This window comes from Halichoerus grypus, chromosome 4, assembly GCF_964656455.1.
Source record: "Halichoerus grypus chromosome 4, mHalGry1.hap1.1, whole genome shotgun sequence".
NCBI classification, from domain to species: Eukaryota; Metazoa; Chordata; class Mammalia; order Carnivora; family Phocidae; genus Halichoerus; species Halichoerus grypus.
The window spans coordinates 31,661,923-31,683,902 of NC_135715.1; positions in this window are offsets into that span (position 1 = coordinate 31,661,923).

Below are 21,980 nucleotides of genomic sequence, written 5' to 3' on the forward strand. Positions count from 1 at the left end.
AGGCAGCACAATGCTAGGGCACGTGGCTTGGTGAATGTACACAGTTTGGATTTGGGTCCCATTTGCTCTTCTGGCCAGAGGTCTTTGTGCAGTGTGCTTGTGACTCAATTGTAGACAGAAGCAACGTGCATGCAAATCACTTCCCACAGCCTCCATGTTCCAAGGTGGGGTTTTGAAAGTAACTGAGATTTCCTGGGCTATTAAAGAGGGTGAGGAGTGCTAGAACCAGCCACTTGGCACAAGGCACGCAGAGACTAGGAAAGACAGATTTTATAGAGAAGTTACACATCTAGCCAGGGTTCCAAGATTACCAGTTTGAGAAACAATTACCTGTAGCTATCACTGGTTTCTTGGGTTCTCATTGTACCTTGGGTTTTGGAATTTGCTTTGGTGCTGTAAATTTTCACACACGGGTTTCAGTAAATAGAAGTTATTTGGCCAACATGGTAGCAACTTTTATTCCCACATTTGGATGCAAGCTTCTCCCATATTTCTCTGTAAACAAACTCTTTCTGCAATGTTACTTTTATGCAGTGCTTTAGTAATCAGTAATCTCATGCACTCACACCAATGTAGTCAAAGTCATACTATGTTCTTGTGAAATTCATTTATTATAATAATCTTCATGAGGTTTCCTGAATTCCTAGATCATCTATACTAATTAACTCATAGTGTTTTTAGTTAAAGATTGACCATGTCAGACCTGTCACATGAAAAGAAAAGATGTGAACTAAAGGAAGCTTGAGTTTCCAGAAATCAAGTTTATTTGGGAATAGCAGAGAAATTGCAATTTAGGACCCACGAATTGCAGCAAGCTACAGCCTACTCCAACGCGATTTTGGGCAGGTTGCTTTTATGGGCAAAGAGTGCCAAAGGGGAGGGGAGTCCAGTCAGGGTCCATGCAGCTTGTTCATTGGCTAGAAGATGGGGAGAGATTCTTGGCAGATGCTCATTGGTCTAAAGATAAGTTTCGATTTTCCGTAAATCAGGCATTTACAGGAAATCAGCCTCTCAGTGTTAGAAAAACAAAACTTAGAGGGCTCATGGGTGAGATTCTCCATTCTATATCTTTCGGTTCCACTTTGATTAAAATCCTTTCTCACTCCCATGACGGTCTTGGAGAAAAAAATAGTTCTCTTGTCAAGTAAGTTTGGAAAAGACTGCATAATATACTTCTCTCTTCATATTATCTTCTCTTTCACATTATTATAATCATCTTAGGGTTTATGAAAATTACTCTAATAGCCCTTTAAACCCTGTTTAACTCAGAATGACCTAGACTTAATTGACTCTGAAACTCTTTGTTCCTGTGGAACTGTTCTAGGAAAATAATTTGGCAAATGTTGTTCTAGATTTTGGATTCTTGCACCGAAGATAATGAAGGAACATTTTTTTCTGGACTGTAAAAAAGTCATATACTTTCAGAATGGTTTATTTTCTTATTTGGGAAATCATTTCTTCCTCTTTTAAAACAATTGACTGTGGGCTTCCATTTTCTCAAGTGGCCTATGCTTGTCTGGCTTTTTTTTTTCCCCCCGACAGAATGGGAGAAGATATTTGCAAATGACATATCAGATAAAGGGCTAGTATCCAAAATCTATAAAGAATTTATCAAACTCAACACCCAAAGAACAAATAATCCAATCAAGAAATGGGCAGAAGACATGAACAGACATTTTTCCAGATAGCCAAATGGCCAACAGACACATGAAAAAGTGCTCAACATCGCTCGGCATCAGGGAACTCCAAATCAAAACCTCAATGAGATACCACCTCACACCAGTCAGAATGGCTAAAATTAACAAGTCAGGAAACGAGCGATGTTGGCGAGGATGTGGCTTTGTTTTTAATACTTGCTCTATTTGAATAAGTTATGATTGTTTACCATCCCTTCTGTTCTTTCCAATGAAAAATAGTTTGGGAGAATATTTTCATCTTTTCACTTATGCTTAGATAGCCCTTTGCCGTGTACAGAGTATTTTCACATTTATTATCTTATTGATCGTTACTATGACACAGTCATTTTAAACAACCTTGCAAATGGTATTTAAAAATCATTAGGGCCATTAATATTCTATTTAGTCTGCAAAAATTTGAAATGGCTGACTCCTTCATATCACAGAACTAAGAGAATGTAAAATTTTGCCTGTAGCAAAAATGCTCAGAGCTTTTATTTAAACACAGATTATTAGACTCCAGTGAAAACTAACGAGAAAGGAAGTTAAAGAGTGGGAGACTTGTTTACTACAGTTAGTGTTAGAATAATGCCTTTTAAAAGTTGTGCTTCTCCTAATTTATTTTAATTTCTGGTCATACCATTTTCCAAGCCCATTATATATAATATATTCTCAAAGATTCTGGGATTCAAGTCATCATAGTCTCTAGTAACCTCCAGCAAATAAATATGTAAGTGAAAATATTTTTTTTGCTATCTTTAATTTACCCAAAAGCTTATGAGAGGGAATATTATATTTAGAATTGTTTTCTAACTATAAATTCAAGGATTTCTTAGTTGTTTTATTTTCCTGGTTTCTGTTAGAAATAATATATATCTGTTGACTGACTCAATAGCAAAGTGATAGTTAGCAAACTGCTGAAATTTATACCTTTTATACGTTTCCTCTGTTGTCTTTAGTACATAATATGTTTACGTTAAGTCTGAACCAGTTGCAGTTAGCTCTTTAAAGATTCCTATTGAATTTATACCATTTTCGCAACTTTATTAAGGTATGTATAATTGACAAACAATAAATTGTGTATGGTTAAAGGGTACAATTGATGGTTTTTGATATATGCATACATGTATGAATTGGTCACCATAATCAAGATAACAGACATTTCCTTTAACCCCCCCCAAAAGTTTTCTTGTATCCCTTTGCAATATCTCTCTCTCCCCTGTCCCCAGGCAACCACTGACCTATTTTCTGTCCTTATAGTTTGGTTTGCATTTCTAGAACTTTATAAAATGAAATCATGCAGCACATACTTTTTTGTGTCTAGCTTCTTCACTCAGCATAATGATTTTGAGATTCCTTATGTTGTTGGGTGTATCAGTAGTTCATTCCTTTTAAAAACATCTTTTGAACATAAAAGGTATTTTTGAGCATATATTGTTGCTGAGTAGTATTTTATTATATGGATAGTTTATCTCTTCACTGTTGCTGTGCAATGGTTTTTTTCTAGTTTGTTTTTTGCTTTTATTTTTGGCTATTGTGAATGAAGATGCTATGGAAAATATACCTAGCAGTAAGTAGAATGGTTGGATAGTCTGGTAGGTGTATATTTACCATTTTTTAAAAGAATTTTTGCAATATCACTTGTGATAACATCTCAGTGGATTGTGATCAGAATATTGATCATAAATCCAAAAAATATCTTGAGCATATATTACATGCTGGGTACTATGCCAGGAGCTGAGGATACAACAGAAATAAAAATAGACATCTTGCCTATTTTCATGTGGCTTATAGTTACATGAAATAACTAGAGTTAACTCAATAGCTATTCTAATAATTGTGTAATTGTACAATTACACACAGGCTTTGAAGGAAAGAAAGTGATTCTGTGCATCACTATTATACAGTAAACTGAGTCCTATACCTGGAAGTGATAATTTCAGGTATCACATGACTCTAGGGGGAATTGATAATCAAACATGAATGGGGATAAACTAGGCAATGAGCTGAAGGATATGGAAGGTGGAAGAACATTGCAGAAAGAGGGAGCATTAGGGGCTCCTGGGTGGCTCAGTCGGCTAAGCATCTGTCTTCTTCTCAGGTCATGGTCTCAGGGTCTTGGGATTGAGCCCCGCAATGGGCTCCCTGCTCAGCGGGGAATCTGCTTCTCCCTCTGCCTTCTGCCCCCTGCTCATGCTCTGTCTCTCTGTCTCTCTCAAATAAATAAATAAAATCTTAAAAAAAAAAAAAAGAAAGAAAGAAAGAAAGAGGGAGCATCATGTGCAAAGGTAAAGGGAAACAGGTACATCTGAGGATCTGAAAAAGTCCAAGTGGCTGGAATAAAAGGAGGTAGGAATCAGATAATGCAGGTCCAGGGAGGTCCTATTCATGATTGGACCTTTATTTCAAGAGAATGTGAAAGTGTTTAAAACAGGAAGATAATATGTTCTGATTTGGATTTTGAAAAGAATACTCTGGCTGCAGTATAAAGAACAGACTATAGGAGGGGTTAGAATGGATGTGGAAGACCAGACAGGATGTGGAAGACCAGACAGGATGTGGAAGACCAGACAGGATGTGGAAGACCAGTGCCAGCATGAACTGAGGTGCTGTGCAAGGTAATGGCACCAAATAGGTGGATTTGAGTGCTGTTTGGGAGATAAAATCGACAGATATTGTAGGTAGGTAAGGTAAGGGGTACAGTGTAAAAAGGGCTAAAGGTTTTCGGCTTGTACAACAGTGCCGTTTGCTGACATAGAGACCTCTAGCACAGGGCCAAGTTTAGGGGGGAAAAGGCCAAACTTGGTTTTGAAAAATTGAGTTTGAGGTACATTGGAATGATCCTCCCATCCAAGTACTAACCAGGCCCGACTCTGCTTAGCTTCCGAGATCAGGCGAGATCGGGTGCGTTCAGGGTGGTGTGGCTGTAGACCATTGGGGTGATTATCCTAATGCACATGTCATACAAGATGAGGCATGAACTCAAAGGAGAGGTCTGAGTTAGGAAATACATTTGTGAATAATCAGTATATATAGAGAGATGGTACCTGAAGCTGTGGATCTGAATGAGACTGGGGTGGGGAGGTTGTCTAGAGAAGAGATGAGGACCTTGATAAACATTGAAGAACCTTTAGGAACCCCAGTATTTAATGGTCAAGTAGGAAAGAATGAACATGAAAAGAGAAAGACATGGCCAGAGACAAAGGAGAAAAACTAAGAAGTGTAGTCATAGAAGTTCAAGATGTTACTTACATCAAGATTGAAGGCCAAACCGGAACAGACAATGAAGCTGTTAACAAAGCACTTCTGAAACTAGAATGTGTCATACAATTGAAGGAGCACTAGACTGAAGATCAGATGTCAGTAAGACACTTAACAGTTCTTCAATACATATTATGTGCCAAGTACTGAGGTTAACTCTTGTCTCTCCCATTATCCCTGCGAAGAACATTGTATTGTTCCTACACAGATATGAGAAGATAAGAATCAAAATGATAATATCAAATAAGGAGGACCTGGTGCCATACACCAGAGAGCTAAATGCAGAATGATTGCTTTTGCGGATTCATGAATCTGGAAGTAATGTTTTTCTTTTGATCTTCAAAATTTTATTTTTAAATTGAATCACAAATTATCTTCCATTTACTTCCTGAAAGTAGTATAAAATCCAAGCTAAAACTGAGGTTAAAAATACTCTAATTAGGTAGGAAAAAACTCTAAATGTAACATTTCAAGTATTTCTCTTCTCAAAAGTTTAGTGACTGTATCTCACAAATTCAAACTCTCGTCCAGAGTATTGGTGTTAATTCAAAGAACAGATGCTTAAGCTTATGAAGGGCATGGCAATCCGCTGGTTTTGCCATAGGCACACAGTAACTAATGGTAAAAGGGGCCATATGTTGAAACCTACATGGGTAACATGTGAGGCAGTTTTGTGGTTTAAATGAAAGGATTTGGGCCCATATAACCATTTTTTTTAAATCTCCCTGTGCATTTTACTATTTCCATGTTCTTCCAGCTAATTACCAGAAGCACTTGTACCATTCCTTTCGAACAACCTTGTCATCTTTTCCTCCTTGATCCTGCTGTAAAGTTGAAATGCCGAATTTATGACATTGCAATGATTTTCATGGCAACAGACTGTGGCATCGTAAAAACAAGATTATGATGACTTCACTGCAGGATCAGACAGAAGGAGAAACCAAGTTCTGTGCAGGAGAAACTCTTTTTCAGACACAAATTGCTTTCATGATAGCAGGGGAAAATATAGAAAATTATTGCCAGTATAGGAAAAGACCCCCAAACTTGTCATACAAATGTTTCTATTAACTGTGCCCAAGTTGCAGGTATATTTGGAAGCTCTGAGTTAACCTTTGATATTTTTGAAAACAGATGTCCAGCCATTGAAACTTTTGTGGATATCAGATATTTTAAGTGATGATTTTTTAAAAATAGATTTTCCTTAGCTACTATTTGACCAATGTTTGAAAAGTGAGCAAAAATATTTTGTCAGGTTTTTGAGGCCTGAAAATTACAGTATTTTTGAAAGTTGAAGTTCCAACAATGTTTGTTGATTTCTTTATAACTAAGTTTAATTTTTGGTTCATATATTTGAAAGTTGAAGTTCCAACAATGTTTGTTGATTTCTTTATAACTTAAGTTTAATTTTTGGCTCAATTTGAAAAAATGCTTCAGGTGAATTATCAAGAAAACCATGTAGTAGTCTACAATTATACTTTGAATCAAATTGTATCCTCTGTGTGCACAGTGATATGTCAGATATATTTCTTTATCATATTACTGTAATAGTTCTTGGGGTTTTAAAGAAATTTTTTCTCATTTTATTTTTTTAAAGATTTATTTATTTGAGAGAGAGCCCAACGTGGGGCTCAATCTCACGTTACCAAGATCATGACCTGAGCCGAAACCAGGAGTTGGATGCCTGACCGACTGCACCACCCAAGTGCCCCAAGAGTTTTTGTTTTTTAATATTTGAGTCAATTTATCTTTTTTTATACTTAAAATTTTTTCTATTGAGAGGTATATTTCACATTCCAACAATGCTTTGTGATATAATGACCTCTTTGTATGTATTGTGGTTGAATTTAACTCACAGTATTGACTCCTTTTATGAACCAGGCATTGTCCTTGTCCTTGGATAGCTCACTGTCCAATCTTGCATAAATTGTAGTGCATAGCGTTCCCCTATGAGGGTATATCTGTATGCACAAGAGCTACAGAGGGATAAAATACTCTCTCACCCTTCTTTATTCTCATCTGACAGAAAGCCAAGAGACCATTGCCTAATTTCTGAGACATTGCCAAAGTGGATTTTGAGGTAGCATGATCCAAAAATTACTAGGAGTTCATATTGACAACCTGCCTCTGCATAAATGTCCTAATGTCTAACTGTACTTGAGATTTTGCCTGTGTAGAAGAAATGGGGCACACCTATAAGAGCTATATTTATTCTTCTCTTATCTTTGCCTACTTTTGGAAATTTTATGCAAAGGAGCTTATAACATAGAAGTTCAGAGAATAGATTTGGTGGTCCAGTAGATCTGTGTCCTGGTTTTGGGTGGCACTTTCTGCATAAATTAGACAAACATTCTCTTAGATATTAAGGTGTTGATCCAGCTTTCTTTTGGTACATATTTTCTAATCTTTTCCTTTTGCTTTCCGAGAGAGTGTTTCAGTTTAATCTTCCAGCTCACAAATTTCTACTCTGACTGTTTGCATCCTACTGTTCTTCTCACTGCTCTATTTAAAAATTCCAAGTGTTATATTTGACATTCATAATATTTCCAGTGGGCTCCTTTTCTTATGACTTTCTATTGATGTTTCATGTTACTAATAACTTCTCAAAGATATTTAAAGCCTTGCTTATTTTAAATCTTTTGTCATTCCAACAATTCTACTTTAAATATTGTTCCTTTTGTTGTCTTTATAGTAGTAGTGCTCCTCAGGTGTCTAGGTATTTTGCCTTTTGAGCTCATGCCCTTGCCATAGATTCTACCTTGTTACCACTGATGGCGTTTACCTAACACTTGGGCTCAGTTTTCATTGGTAAATATCAGGGAGAAGTAACATTGGGAGAAGACAGTTTGGTGCCCTTGACAGGGGAGGATTGAGGAGTGAAGGCTCCAGAGCAGCTGGTTAGTCCCCAGTTAACTTCATTAGCATTCTAGGCACATAAAGCATTGACCTTAAGCTGATGTTAACCCATGAGGCTAGGATTGGGACCACATCAGTAAAGCACCAGGCAAAGACTGTCCCTGGGGAAGGTTGGGAGAGATAAAAACATAATTTAAGAGCTTTCCTCCAGCTTACCCTCTGGTCACCCACTCCTCCTTTACCTTTTCAAGTCAATTTTCAGTTTCCCCATTACTTCTCATAGTTTTTGATAATGGCAGTTTAATAATTCCCTTCCTCTAGAAGAGTTTTGCTATGGCAGATTTTGAGAAAGGAAGCAAGGAAGCAAGCACTCTGTAGCTACTCTCTCTCTTTTTTGACCTCATAATGTTCCCATAAAACATGAGTTGTGGATTCTCCCTCTAGACTACATGTCTAGAGGGAAGGGATCATGAAGGCAGGAATTGTGTTTTCCTTTCTGCCTTTTTTTTTTTGCATTCATGTCTGCTCCTAGCCCTTTCTTCTTGATTCTGTGAGTTAGGATGTAGGTTTAAGTATGACTGTCAAATAAGGTAGAAGTTTATTTTCTTCTCATGCAAAAAGGCTGGTAGTAAGTGATCTAGTTCTGATATGGTGGCTTTGCTTCACAAAGTTCTCAGGTATCCAGTCTCTTTCCAATTCCTCTCTCTGTCATCCATAGGATGTAGTCTGAGATGGTGACACCAGCTCCCATGCAGCAGGATGAAGGCAGGGATGAAGAAGGATTAGCAAAAGATATAATCCAGCTCTTTCTTGGGGGAATGTTCCAGGGAGCTGGTTCACAAAACTTGTCTTACATATCAGCCACAACTTAAATGCATTGTTATATCTAGCTACAAGGAAGCTAGAAAACTAGTCTTTACCATGGCCAGCCACGTACCCACTAAAAATTTTATAATCATGGAAAAATAGGTATCAGGAACAACCTGTAGTTTCTGTTACATCTTCTTCCCTTTCTGTCTTAATTTATCTTGTCTTCCTATTTTCATTTGTTCCTTCCTCTCCTTCATTCCTTCCTCTAATATTATTTAGTGCCTAGTGTACACCATGGGCTGTATTAAATGTTTTATAGCCTCAGTATTTTATTCTGCATTGCCATCATTCATTTGGAGAACAAAGATACCTTGCTATATTATCAGGAAATCTCAGAGAGAAAAAGTACAGGTTGGATGCAGAAGTTCTTTTTCTTGTATGAAAACAATTTGCTATTTTACAGATAAAGAAACAGACCCAAGGCAACTATGTCAAAGATTCAGGTTGAATTTTACTTCTGCAACTTACTAAGCTGTTATAGACATTCAACATTTATTCATTCACCAAGTATGTCAAGCAGTCTGTCAGGTAGTAGAAATTCAACAATAAATAGGTAATCACAATCCCTGCCCTCAACTAGGCGGAGATTGCAACCTAGTTGACCAGCCAGGCAATTAAACAAGCAGTTAGAGAGTAGATATACTCCACTGTGGTAGGTTTGGAAGCTTCATACTTTTCCCACTAGACTGCATTACATCTCAAACAAAACAAAGTAAAATCTTTCTTTCATTTATATAGTACTTCCCAGTATAGCAAATGTTTTCAATATACTAAGTATAAATAAAAAGAAAAATCAGGGGATTTCCAGGCCAGGGGAAATCATGACTTGAATCACAGAAGTAGAAATAATTTTGGAGGAAAGCGATCAATTTGACCAAACCTAGCTAAATTTAGGAGAGTGGGTGGAGGTAAATTTGGAGACATGGGTATCAAACCATGAAGAACCTTTAATGGCAGATTAAGGTGTTTGGACTTAGACAATAGGGACCTTTTTCATGTTGACACCCAGAGGAATGGTTATGAGCATGGTATTTTAGCAATCAGATGGAGAGGCGGGGGCCTGGAGACATTTAGTTTTGAAGACTGGAATGTTGACGGTGTAAGGGAGGTGGCAGGTAAGTGGTCGATGTGAGTGTTCTTAGGACAGTTGGAGAGTAGCTGTGGTTCCCACTAGTGACAGGCTCTGCTGTTCCTGAGTGTAACATCTGGTACACTCTGTAAGGGAGGAAGTGTATGTCCTTGGTGAGGACTTTCCAGCATTGTATGGGCTGCCACAACCTGGAGTGCTTTTGTCTCCTTCAACTGTGGCTACCCTTGGCTAGAGGGGGAAAAAGTAGAGTGATCTTAAGAAGGGCACCCTGTATCATCCTGGGTGTGCAGGAAAAGTGAGAGGCTAGTGTGGTTTATATTGGGATCAGATTATGCAAATGTTATGCTATGCTTGTTCATTACTTGGGCATTGTGTCTGGGAGAGCCCTGACATGGTTATGCAATAGGAACTCCATCATTTAACACCTGCACTTATTATTCCAACAGTAAATTACTAGGTGGCCTAGAGAAAAATCTCTTGAACTTAGTGATTTTTTTTTAAATGCTGATATCCATGACAGAACCATCTATAACTTGGAAAACATATTTTTTCTTTTTTATTGCAATATAATTGACATATAACATTGTGTTAGTTTTAGGTGTACAACATAATGATTTGATATATGTATATATTGTGAAATAATCACCACAATGAGTTTAGTCAATGTCCATTACCATATATGGTTACATTTTTTTCCTTATGATAAGAACTTTTAAGATCTACTCTCGTAGCAACTTTCAAATATACAATGCACTGTAGTCACCATGCTGTACAGTATATCCACAGGATTTACTTATCTTATAACTGGAACTTTATACCTGAAAATATAATTTCTTTATCCACTGTCCTGAGGACAAACAACTGGTTTGAGTGCCTTATTCAAAAATGAAACAAGGGGTACCTGCCTGGCTCAGTCAATCTTTGTGGAGAAATATTTTCCATCCCAATTTATTTTGGGTATTGAATTGTACATCCTAAATTACAATAAATGAAGAGATTATCAGATTTCATTAAGAGCTTTAGAAACTTTGATTTTAGCCATTTTGAGGCTGAGAGGAGGGGTAGAAAGGGCAAATAGCCAAAGCAGTATTAGTATTTGTGTGGAGAGCATAGAATTGGATAAAATGAACAGAAAATACTTCCTCCTCTGGATATGCCTTGCTTGGTTTTTGCTCTGTATTTATTTTTTAAATTTGAATCATTCATAAAATATCTTAGCTGTAAATGAGATCTGTTTAGTATTAATGAAATGGAAATCTACCATTGAATTCATCTGTCTTCCTTAGCACTGAAGAATTGTGTTCAACTGCGAGAAATAGAGACTTGAAATACAGTGGGTTCAAAACACAAAGGTTTTTTTCTCTTCAAGAAAAGAATTCTGAAGCAGGCAGTTTTGGAAGCCCCTGGGGACTGACTTCTCTTGGCACCGCCATATCCAGAAAATGGCTTTAATCCTTGAGTTTACCTCGGAGTCCAAGTTGGCTGCTGGAGATCTAGACATCACCTTCACATTTTAGGCAGGAGGAAAAATTAGGATACTCTGAGTCAGCATCCTTTAAGTACACTTCTTGAGAGTTGCCTGGAATACTTCCACTTTTGTCTCATTGACCAGAACTTAGTTATGTGACCACACCTATCTGCAAGGAAAACTAGGAAATCTAATTTTTTTGTTTTCTGGGAGGCTTTGTTCTCAGCTAAAATGTCAGCATTCTATTATTTATAAGGTAGAGCCAAATGTTATTATTAAGAAAGAAAGACAATATTGGAAGGTAACCAGCTGTCTCTACCCCATTTTGGGATAATCTAATTAAGGGAAATATGTCCCAAACTCCATGACTTGCAAAGCAGGATAGAGGTAAGGGATTTTGTGCCAGGTAAATGTTATGAGAAGAAAATTTGTGGAGTAAGAAAGGAAAAAAGACATAGATTCTGGAGGTTGAGCATTAGAATATTTTCAAATTGAGCAATCTAGGAAGTCTCCCATCTACAATGTGGACAATTGAGCATTGACAATGTGACAAGTTCATGCTAAGGGAGATTGGTAGGGCTGTTGCACGCCACATACTTCCAGAGAACACCATTCACATAGACTATATGAGTGGAATAAGTCAATCCGAGGAAGACAATTATCATATGATCTCACTCATATGTGGAATTTAAGAAACAAAACAGGGGATCATAGGGGAAGAGAGGGAAAAATAAAACAAGATGAAACCAGAGAAGGAGACAGAAAGAGGAAGTGTGTAATACACACTGAGGCAGCCAGTATAATAGAAAAACTAAAGAGCAAGTGCAAAAATCTGACATTTACACTAAACTGGATTTAGTACTTCTTGCCAATATCCTCAGTCTCCCCCACACCATTTACCTTTCATCCCATGCGCCTAATGGAGCCCCAACTTAGCCTTCATTCACTTCTAGATCTGTGTCCTGAGTGGAGCTGGGGGAAAAAATCACACAATTGTGAATATTGTTACCATAAAGTTTTACAGTTACCAACCTCAATTTGGTCCTCAATACTGCTTCCTGTCTTTTCTATGACTTGCTCTTCCTGGTTCTCTAGAGTATCTTAAAAAAAAAAAAATGTCCTCCATGCTCCCAAACACCACTTCCCTTTTCCTTTCCTTCCCTGTGTTTCCTTTCTCTGGACCTTCCTGAATGACTTCACTTCCCATTTCACAGAGCAATTAAATGCCGTCTTGACTCGCTGCTGTCTCTTTACCTGCAAACTTAACTTTTTTCACATCCATCCTTGCCTCCTTAATTCTAGTTAATGGGAGAGGTGGCCTTCATTCAATAGAGAAGTTGTCTTCATTTGTTCTAGAGGTCAATATCTTTCTTCCTTCTAAGGATTCTTGCCTCTTTGATGATCATCTCTTCTGTATCTTTAAGCTTTTTCTTCACACTGGCTCTTTCCTATAAGCATTTAAATATGTCTTACTTTTTCCCATCTTAAGAAAGAAAATCTTCCTTGGAAAAATTTCCTATTCCAACTATTGTCCCCCCATTCTATTCACTATTCCACTGCCCAAAGCCAACCACATGACTAGGCTCAGTGTTAGGGATTAGTAAAGGAAGTGAATCATTTAAAATGTAATCTACCACATGCTCTTTTTTGCTGGACTTCTTTGAAAGAGTTGTCTGCATTCAAGCATCTCTATTGCTAGACTTTTTTTTTTTTTCCTTAAATCAATCTCCTCAATCTAGTTTCTGCCTCTGCCACTCCAGTAAACTGCTCTTGCCAAGGCCACTGACTATTTTCTTGTTGCTAACCCAAAGGGTGTTGTTTTTCAGTTCATACAGTACTTGACTTTTGCCAGCATTTGAGAACATAGAGCATTCCCTTGTAGAAATTCTTTCCTTGGCACCCATGATTTTACTTTCCTGTTTTTCTTCTATATCTGATTGCTTATTCTCACCATCCCTTGTAGGCTCTTTCCCTTGGGCAATCCCTCAGACATTGGTCCTGTTTTGTCTCCTGTGCATCTCTTTCTCACTTTACACATATCTCAATGATCTTGTCTATTTCCAATTTTCCAGTCATGCTCTACATGTTGTAGTAAGTTAGAAGTAAAACCTACATTCACAAAAGTATAGCTTTCCTTATTTTTTAAAGATTTATTTATTTATTTATTTATTTATTTATTTATTTATTTATCAGTGAGAAAGGGAGAGAGAGAGAGTGCACTCGTGCACAATCAGGGAGAGCGGCAGGCAGAGGGAGAAGCTGGCTCCCCGCCAAGCAAGGAACCCGATGCTGGACCCGATCCCAGAACCCTGGGATCATGACCTGAGCCGAAGGCAGACACTTAACCGACTGAGCCACCCAGGTGTCCCTAGCTTTCCTTATTTTTAATAACTGATACACTTGTGCTCAAATTTCTTTCCTCTAGTCTTGGTATTGATACCAAGGGTGGGGGGAAAGACTAGCCAATTAAATTGACTCATTCTCTTCAAGCTCTAATGTCCTTTTCAGGTAAATATTATGTCAACTCAATCTTTCTTTTAATGCTGTCTCTTCCCTCTCAAGGAAGCTTCCTTTCTTATCATTGCCTACCTCCAAGAGGGAATCTGGATATATGTGTAGTCTTTTCCTGTTGATAGAAGCTTGTAGTAGTTTATTAACAAACTGGACTCAGTAGGGTGGAGCTGAAAGCTTCTCACCACTATCCCATTCAATTCTACTCTCTCTTGTTATTCTCCACTCGTTGGAAGAAATGTTGGGCAGGACTCAAGATTTCCCTGGTCGTACTTAGATAATAAAAAGTTCAGTCCAGTTTATTAATCATATAACACCAAACTCCAATCCAATTTGTTTTTCTCCACCCCTAATTGTTGGTTATGCTTTGATCAAGTGAGTATTAATAGTTTAATAACACACTTCAGAGGAAATTTTCTAAAGACATAGTACCTTATGATCATGGGAAATAAGAAATTTAAATTTAAATATGTATTTTCATTGAAGAAAAGTATGGGAATAAAAGATTGGAATATTTTATTGAATATCTTTATTGAATCTTTTAATGACTCTTGGAATCTTCCAGTGAAAGGAAGGAATAGTTTACTCTCTATTTTTCATTCATTGGCCGGCTGTTTTGAAGGCCCTCCAGGGAAGGAAACAGGTAAGACAAAAAGAAAAGAGACTTTATTCTGGTTCTTTTTTTTTTTTTTTTTTCAACTCTGGTTCATTTTTTATTGACGTTGATACTGACTATGAGAGATGCCAAAGTTGATCCTTTCTCATAGGGATCCTTTGTGTGTTTTTAGAGACCTTCTCATGACTGGGAATTGTCAAGTTGCATTTCCCTTGACTTCAGGCTTACCTGCTGTGGTGGCCACATGTGCCCATCACCTTCAGCCCCATCCATGCCCCACAACCCTTCGTTCCTGTGATCTGCTGCCCTGTGTTTCTCTTTCAGCGTTTCTGGAGACAGTTTCTCCCAGAATGACCCAGTGCAGCCTTCTCCTATGAGGTGCACATCTGGCTGGTAGAGAATTTGCCCAGCATTCGCCTTGGCAAATTCTGGAAGTGTGGCCAATTCCCCACACTGCTCTTTCTCTTCTCTCTGTTGTAGTTGGAGCCACAACGTCTTACTTGGTCAAGTGAGGAAAGAAAATCTTCTACTCTCCCTCATGGGGAGTTAGGGGAAAGAAACGCTTCATCTTGAAATCTCTCCAAAGACTGACCCTCACTCAGTGTCCCCACTTTCTCTTAGACAGCCTGGCAGTTGCTCACGGGCAGACACTGGCACAACTGTTCACAACCTTTTAGGGCACTGATCTCCCAACTCTCAGATCTGCAGGCCACTTAAACTTATTTTGAAAGTTGAACTCTGTGCTCCGTATACATTTTAATGTTGATATCTAGAATTTTTAATCATAAATTTAAATAGTACCAAAGGATGTGATTTTCTGCTTATTGTAAATATCAATATTTTAAAATAAAAATGTTACATTATTTTTTTAAACATACCTAATGGAACTTAAATACCATAGTAATTTGATTCCTACTACCATCTTTTAAATAAATCATCATGACCTACCACAACCTCCACAAGTAAATAAATAACTCCTTTTATTTATTTATTTATTTATTTATTTATTTATTTATTTAATTTTATTATGTTAGTCACCATACAATACATCATTAGTTTTTTTTTTTTTTTTAAGATTTTATTTATTTATTTGAGAGAGAGAGACTGAGAGAGAGAGCACATGAGAGGGGGGAGGGTCGGGAGGGTCAGAGAGAGAAGCAGACTCCCTGCCGAGCAGGGAGCCTGATGTGGGACTCGATCCAGGGACTCCAGGATCATGACCTGAGCCAAAGGCAGTCGCTTAACCAACTGAGCCACCCAGGCGCCCACATCATTAGTTTTTGATGTAGTGATCCACAATCCATTGTTTTCGTATAACACCCAGTGCTCCATGCAGTACATGCCCTCCTTAATACCCATCACCGGGCTAACCAATCCCCCCTTCCCCCTCCCCTCTAAAACCCTGTTTGTTTCTCAGGTCCATAGTCTCTCATGGTTCATCTCTCCCTCCAATTCCCCCTGCCCATTTTTCCCTTCCTTCTCCTAATGTCCTCCATGTTATTCCTTATGTTCCACAAATAAGTGAAACCATATGATAATTGACTTTCTCTGCTTGACTTATTTCACTTAGCATAATCTCCTCCAGTCCCATCCATGTTGATGTAAAAGTTGGGTATTCATCCTTTCTGATGGCTGAGTAATATTCCATTGTATATATGGACCACATCTTCTTTATCCATTCATCTGTTGAAGGGCATCTCGGCTCTTTCCACAGTTTGGCTATTGCGGACATTGCTGCTATGAACATTGGGGTGCATATGGCCCTTCTTTTCACTACATCTGTGTCTTTGGGGTAAATACCCAGTAGTGCAATTGCTGGGTCATGGGGTAGCTCCATTTTTAAATTTTTGAGGCACCTCCACACTGTTTTCCAAAGTGGCTGTACCAACTTGCATTCCCACCAACAGTGTAAGAGGGTTCCCCTTTCTCCACAACCTCTCCAACATTTGTTGTTTCTTTCCCTGTCCATTTTTGCCATTCTAACTGGTGTAAGGTGCTATCTCAGTGTGGTTTTGATTTGGATTTCCCTGATGGCTAATGATGATGAACATTTTTTCATGTGTCTGTTAGCCATTTGTATGTCTTCTTCAGAGAAGTGTCTGTTCATCTCCTCTGCCCACTTTTTGACTTGATTATTTGTTTTTTGGGTGTTGAGTTTGAGAAGTTCTTTATAGATTTTGGATACCAGCCCTTTATCTGTAGTGTCATTTGCAAATATCTTCTCCCATTCTGTGGGTTGCCTCTTTGTTTTGTTGACTGTTTCCTTTGCGTGCAGAAGCTTTTTATCTTGATGAAGTCCCAAAAGTTCATTTTTGCTTTTGTTTCACTAGCTTTTGGAGATGTATCTTGAAAGAAGTTGCTGTGGCCGATGTCAAAGAGGTTACTGCCTCTGTTCTCCTCTAGGATTTTGATGGATTCCTGTCTCACATTGAGGTCTTTCATCCACTTTGAGTTTATCTTTGTGAATGGTGTTAGAGAATGGTCGAGTTTCATTCTTCTGCATGTGGCTGTCCAATTTTCCCAGCACCATTTATTGAAGAGACTGTCTTTTTTCCATTGCATGTTTTTCCTGCTTTGTCAAAGATTATTTGACCATAGAGTTGAGGGTCCATATCTGGGTTCTCTATTCTGTTCCATTGGTCTGTATGTCTGTTTTTGTGCCAGTACCATGCTGTCTTGCTGATCACAGCTTTGTAATATAGCTTGAAATCGGGCAACATGATGCCCCCAGCTTTGTTTTTCTTTTTCAACATCTCCTTGGTGATTCGGGGTCTTTTCTGATTCCATACAAATTTTAGGATTGTTTGTTCCAGCACTTTGAAAAATGTCATTGGAATTTTGATCGGGATGGCATTGAAGGTATAGATTGCTCTGGGTAGCACAGACATTTTAACAATGTTTATTCTTCCGATCCATGAGCATGGAATATTTTTCCATCTTTTTGTGTCTTCTTCAATTTTTTTCATGAGTGTTTTGTAGTTCCTAGAGTATAGATCCTTTACCTCTTTAGTTAGGTTTATTCCGAGGTATCTTATGGTTTTTGGTGCTATTGTAAATGGAATCGTTTCTTTAATTTCTCTTTCTATAGTTGTGTTGTAAGTGTATAAGAAAGCAACTGATTTTTGTGCATTGATTTTGTATCCTGCCACATTACTGAATTGCTGGATGAGTTCTAGTAATTTGGGGGTGGAGTCTTTTGGGTTTTCCACATAAAGTATCATGTTGTCTGCGAAAAGAGAGAGTTTGACTTCTTCTTTGCCAATTTGAATACCTTTTATTTCTTTTTGTTGTCTGATTGCTGTTGCTAGGACTTCTAGTACTATGTTGAACAGCAGTGGTGAGAGTGGGCACCCTTGACATGTTCCTGATCTTAAGGGAAAGGCTCTCAGCTTTTCCCCATTGAGGATGATATTCGCTGTGGGTTTTTCATAGAGGGATTTTATGAACTTGAGGAATGTTCCCTCTATCCCTATACTCTGGAGAGTTTTAATCAGGAAAGGATGTTGTATTTTGTCAAATGCTTTTTCTGCATCAGTTGAGAGGACCATATGGTTCTTCTCCTTCCTCTTATTAATGTGTTCTATCACATTGATTGATTTGCGAATGTTGAACCACCCTTGCATCCCAGGGATAAATCCCACTTGGTCGTGGTGGATGATCCTTTTAATGTATTGTTGGATCCTATTAGCTAGGATTTTGTTGAGGATTTTGGAATCCATATTCATCGGGGATATCGGTCTGAAATTCTCCTTTTTGATGGGGTCTTTGCCTGGTTTGGGGATTAAGGTAATGCTGGCCTCATAGAATGAGTTTGGAAGTTTTCCTTCTGTTTCTATTTTTTGAAACAGCTTCAGTAGAATAGGTATTATTTCTTCTTTGAATGTTTGGTAGAATTCCCCAGGGAATCCATCAGGCCCTGGACTCTTGTTTTTTGGGAGGTTTTTGATCACTGCTTCAATCTCATTACCGGTTATTGGCCTATTCAGGTTGTCAATTTCTTCCTGTTTCAGTCTTGGCAGCTTATAGGTTTCCAGGAAGGCCTCCATTTCATCCAGAATGCTCAGTTTATTGACATATAGTTGTTGATAATAATTTCTAACAATTGTTTCTATTTCCTTGGTGTTAGTCGTGATCTCTCCCCTTTCATTCATAATTTTATTAATTTGGGTCCTTTCTCTTTTCTTTTGGATAAGTCTGGCCAGTGGTTTATCAATCTTATTAATTCTTTCAAAGAACCAACTTCTAGTTTCATTGATCTGATCTACTGTGTTTCTGGTTTCTAATTCATTCATTTCTGCTCTAATTTTAATTATTTCTCTTCTAATGCCTGGCTTAGGCGTCGTTTGTTGCTTTTCTCTAGTTCTTTAAGGTGTAGAGTTAGTTGGTGAATTCGGGATTTTTCTATTTTTTTTAGTGAGGCCTGGATGGCTATGTATTTCCCCCTTAGGACCGCCTTTGCAGTATCCCATAGGTTTTGGACCGATGTGTTTTCTTTCTCATTGATTTCCATGAATTGTTTAAGTTCTTCTTTGATTTCCTGGTTGACCCAAACATTCTTGAGCAGAGTGGTCTTTAGCTTCCAAGTGTTTGAATTTCTGCCAAATTTTTTCTTGTGATTGAGTTCCAGTTTTAGAGCATTGTGGTCTGAGAATATGCAGGGAATAATCTCAATCTTTTGGTATCGGTTGAGACCTGATTTGTGACCCAGTATATGGTCTATTCTGGAGAAAGTTCCATGTGCGCTCGAGAAGAATGAGTATTCTGTTGTTTTAGGGTGGAATGTTCTGTAAATATCTATGAGGTCCATCTGGTCCAATGTATCATTCAAAGCTCTTGTTTGCTTGTTGATTTTCTGCTTAGATGATCTGTCCATTGCTGAGAGTGGAGTATTGAGGTCTCCTACAATTAACATACTGTTATCAATATGACTCTTTATTTTGGTTAACAGTTGGCTTATGTAGATGGCTGCTCCCATGTTGGGGGCATAGATATTTACAATTGTTAGATCTTCTTGTTGGATAGACCCTTTAAGAATGATATAGTGTCCTTCTGTGTCTCTTATTACAGACTTTAGTTTAAAATCTAATTTGTCTGATATAAGAATTGCTGCCCCAGCTTTCTTTTGAGGTCCGCTGGCATGGAAGATAGATCTCCATCCCTTCACTTTCAGTCTGGATGTATCTTTAGGTTCAAAACGAGTCTCTTGTAGACAGCATATGGATGGGTCCTGTCTTTTTATCCAATCTGCAACCCTGTGCCATTTTATGGGAGCGTTTAGGCCATTCACGTTGAGAGTGATTATTGAAAGATATGAATTAATTGTCATCATGTTGCCTGTGAAGACGTTGTTTTTATAGATTGTCCCTGTAAATTTCTGTTGTAGATCACTCTTGGGGTCTTTCTCCTTTTATAGAACCCCCCTTAATATTTCTTGCAGGGCCGGCTTAGTGGTCACATATTCTTTCAACTTCTGCCGGTCGTGGAAGCTCTGCATCTCTCCATCCATTCTAAATGAAAGCCTTGCCGGATAAAGTATTCTTGGCTGCATGTTCTTCTCATTTAGTACTCTGAATATGTCTTGCCAGGCCTTTCTGGCTTGCCAGGTCTCTGTGGATAGGTCTGACGTTATTCTGATGTTCCTCCCTCTGTACGTAAGGAATCTCTTCCCCCTAACTGCCCTTAAGATGGTTTCCTTGGTTCTAAGATTTGCAAGTTTTACTATTACATGCCGGGGTGTTGGCCTGTTTTCCTTGATCTTAGGAAGGGTCCTCTCTGCCTCTAGGACTCGAATGTTTGTTTCATTCCCCAGATTAGGGAAGCTCTCAGCTACGATTTTCTCAAATACATCTTCTAGCCCTCTCTCTCTCTCCACTCCCTCCGGGATTCCAATTATTCTGACATTGGAACGCCTCATGGTGTCACTTATTTCTCTGATTCTATTTTCATGGATTCTGAGTTGTTTTTCACTGGCCTCCTGTTTTCCCTTTTTAGCTATTATACTGTCTTCCAGATCGCTTATTCTCTCTTCTGTCTCAGTTACCCTAGCTGTTAGATTATCTAGATTGGATTGGATCTCATTGATAGCATTTTTAAGTTCTGCCAATTCACCTTTTATTTCTGCCCTTAGAGACTCTATGTTGCCATTAATTGATTTCTCCATTCTAGCCATTGTCTTCACAATTGCTAGCCTGAATTCCATCTCCGACATCTTGGTTATATCTGCATCCATTTGTAAATCTGCAGCATAAGTCATAATCTCTGAGTCTTTTCTGTTTTGGGGGCTCCTCCTCCTAGTCATTCTGTTGATGGGTGTTTGAGGGAATGTATAGAGTCCAAATTATTGACCAGAACCCAAGCAAGATGCACCTGTTTTCTTGGGACCTTAGGGTTGCTGGTCTCTTGTTTTCCCAGCCTGTCTTCTGCAGGAGGAGCCTGCCGTGCTGTTATTCAGGCAACCCTGTTTGGGCGGAGTTGCCCTGTGCCCCTGTGGTGGGGGATGGGCTCAGTGGGAATCAGTCTTTGGGGCTTTTGTTCTCTGGTGCCTTTCCCTGGCGGCTTTCTGCGTCTCTTCCGCGAGTCAGAGCAGAAGAGACCATTTCCAACCTTCTGCCTCAGAGCAGAGAGACCACAGTCTGTTCTTCAGTGAGCTCTCCAGGCCACACCGTCTCCGTTTCTGTCCGTGCTGCTATAAACTGCAGCGTCCTGGGTTGTGCGCCCCTCCGCAGCGCTCCCAGTCCTGCCTCCAGGTTGGGGCACTTCTCTGACCTTTGTGCTTCTAAAACCGCCAGCGCTCCCAGTTCACGCACATGCGCGACTCCGCTGCTTGGGGTTTCCACCCCAGGGACTGCAGTTCACTGGCGGGACCCCGGCGCACCGGGTTTCCGTCTCGGAGGCTGCAGTCTGCGTGCGCGCGACCGTCGCTCCAGTTTCTGTCTGGGGGACTGCGGTTCGTGTGCGCGCGACCCCTCCAGTCTGGTTTTCCACCCCGGGGGCTGCCCTAAAGTCCTTTCCCCACGCTACCGGTCTGCGAGTCTGTGCCCCGTCCGTAGCGCGCGAGGCTGTCACTCACTGGCAGTGTAGGATCCCCACGGCCAGGCACCTCCTGCCGCTGTTTATCCTCCGATATCTGCCCGCAGGATCACGGCTCTCCCCTTCGTACCTCAAAACCAACCGCCTGTGATATTCTGTTTGTAGAGATCCAGATCTTCTTACATCTCAGGCTGGTTTCGTGGGTGCTCAGAGTGGTCTGGTAGATATCCAGCTCAATTCCGGGGACCAGTTGAAATAGGGTCCCCTACTCCTCTGCCGTCTTTCCCCCCTCCTCAAATAACTCCTTTTAATAGCAGAAAATGTTACATTGTTCTTTTTCCCCTTTGAACTCTTTTTTTCCATTTTACTTCACCCAAAGAATTTTTCCTCATATAAATAAGTTTTCTACTTTCCAGTCTTATTCCCATCATACTTTTCTTCAATAAAAATACAAATTTTTTCATTTCGTGTGATCATAAGGTACTATTTAGAAAATTTCTTCTGAAGTGTATTATAACAATTATTAATGCTTAGTTGATCAAAGCATAAAAAAATTACACATTTTGATAAATATATCCTAACCATGAAAGTAAACTTTTATCAGAA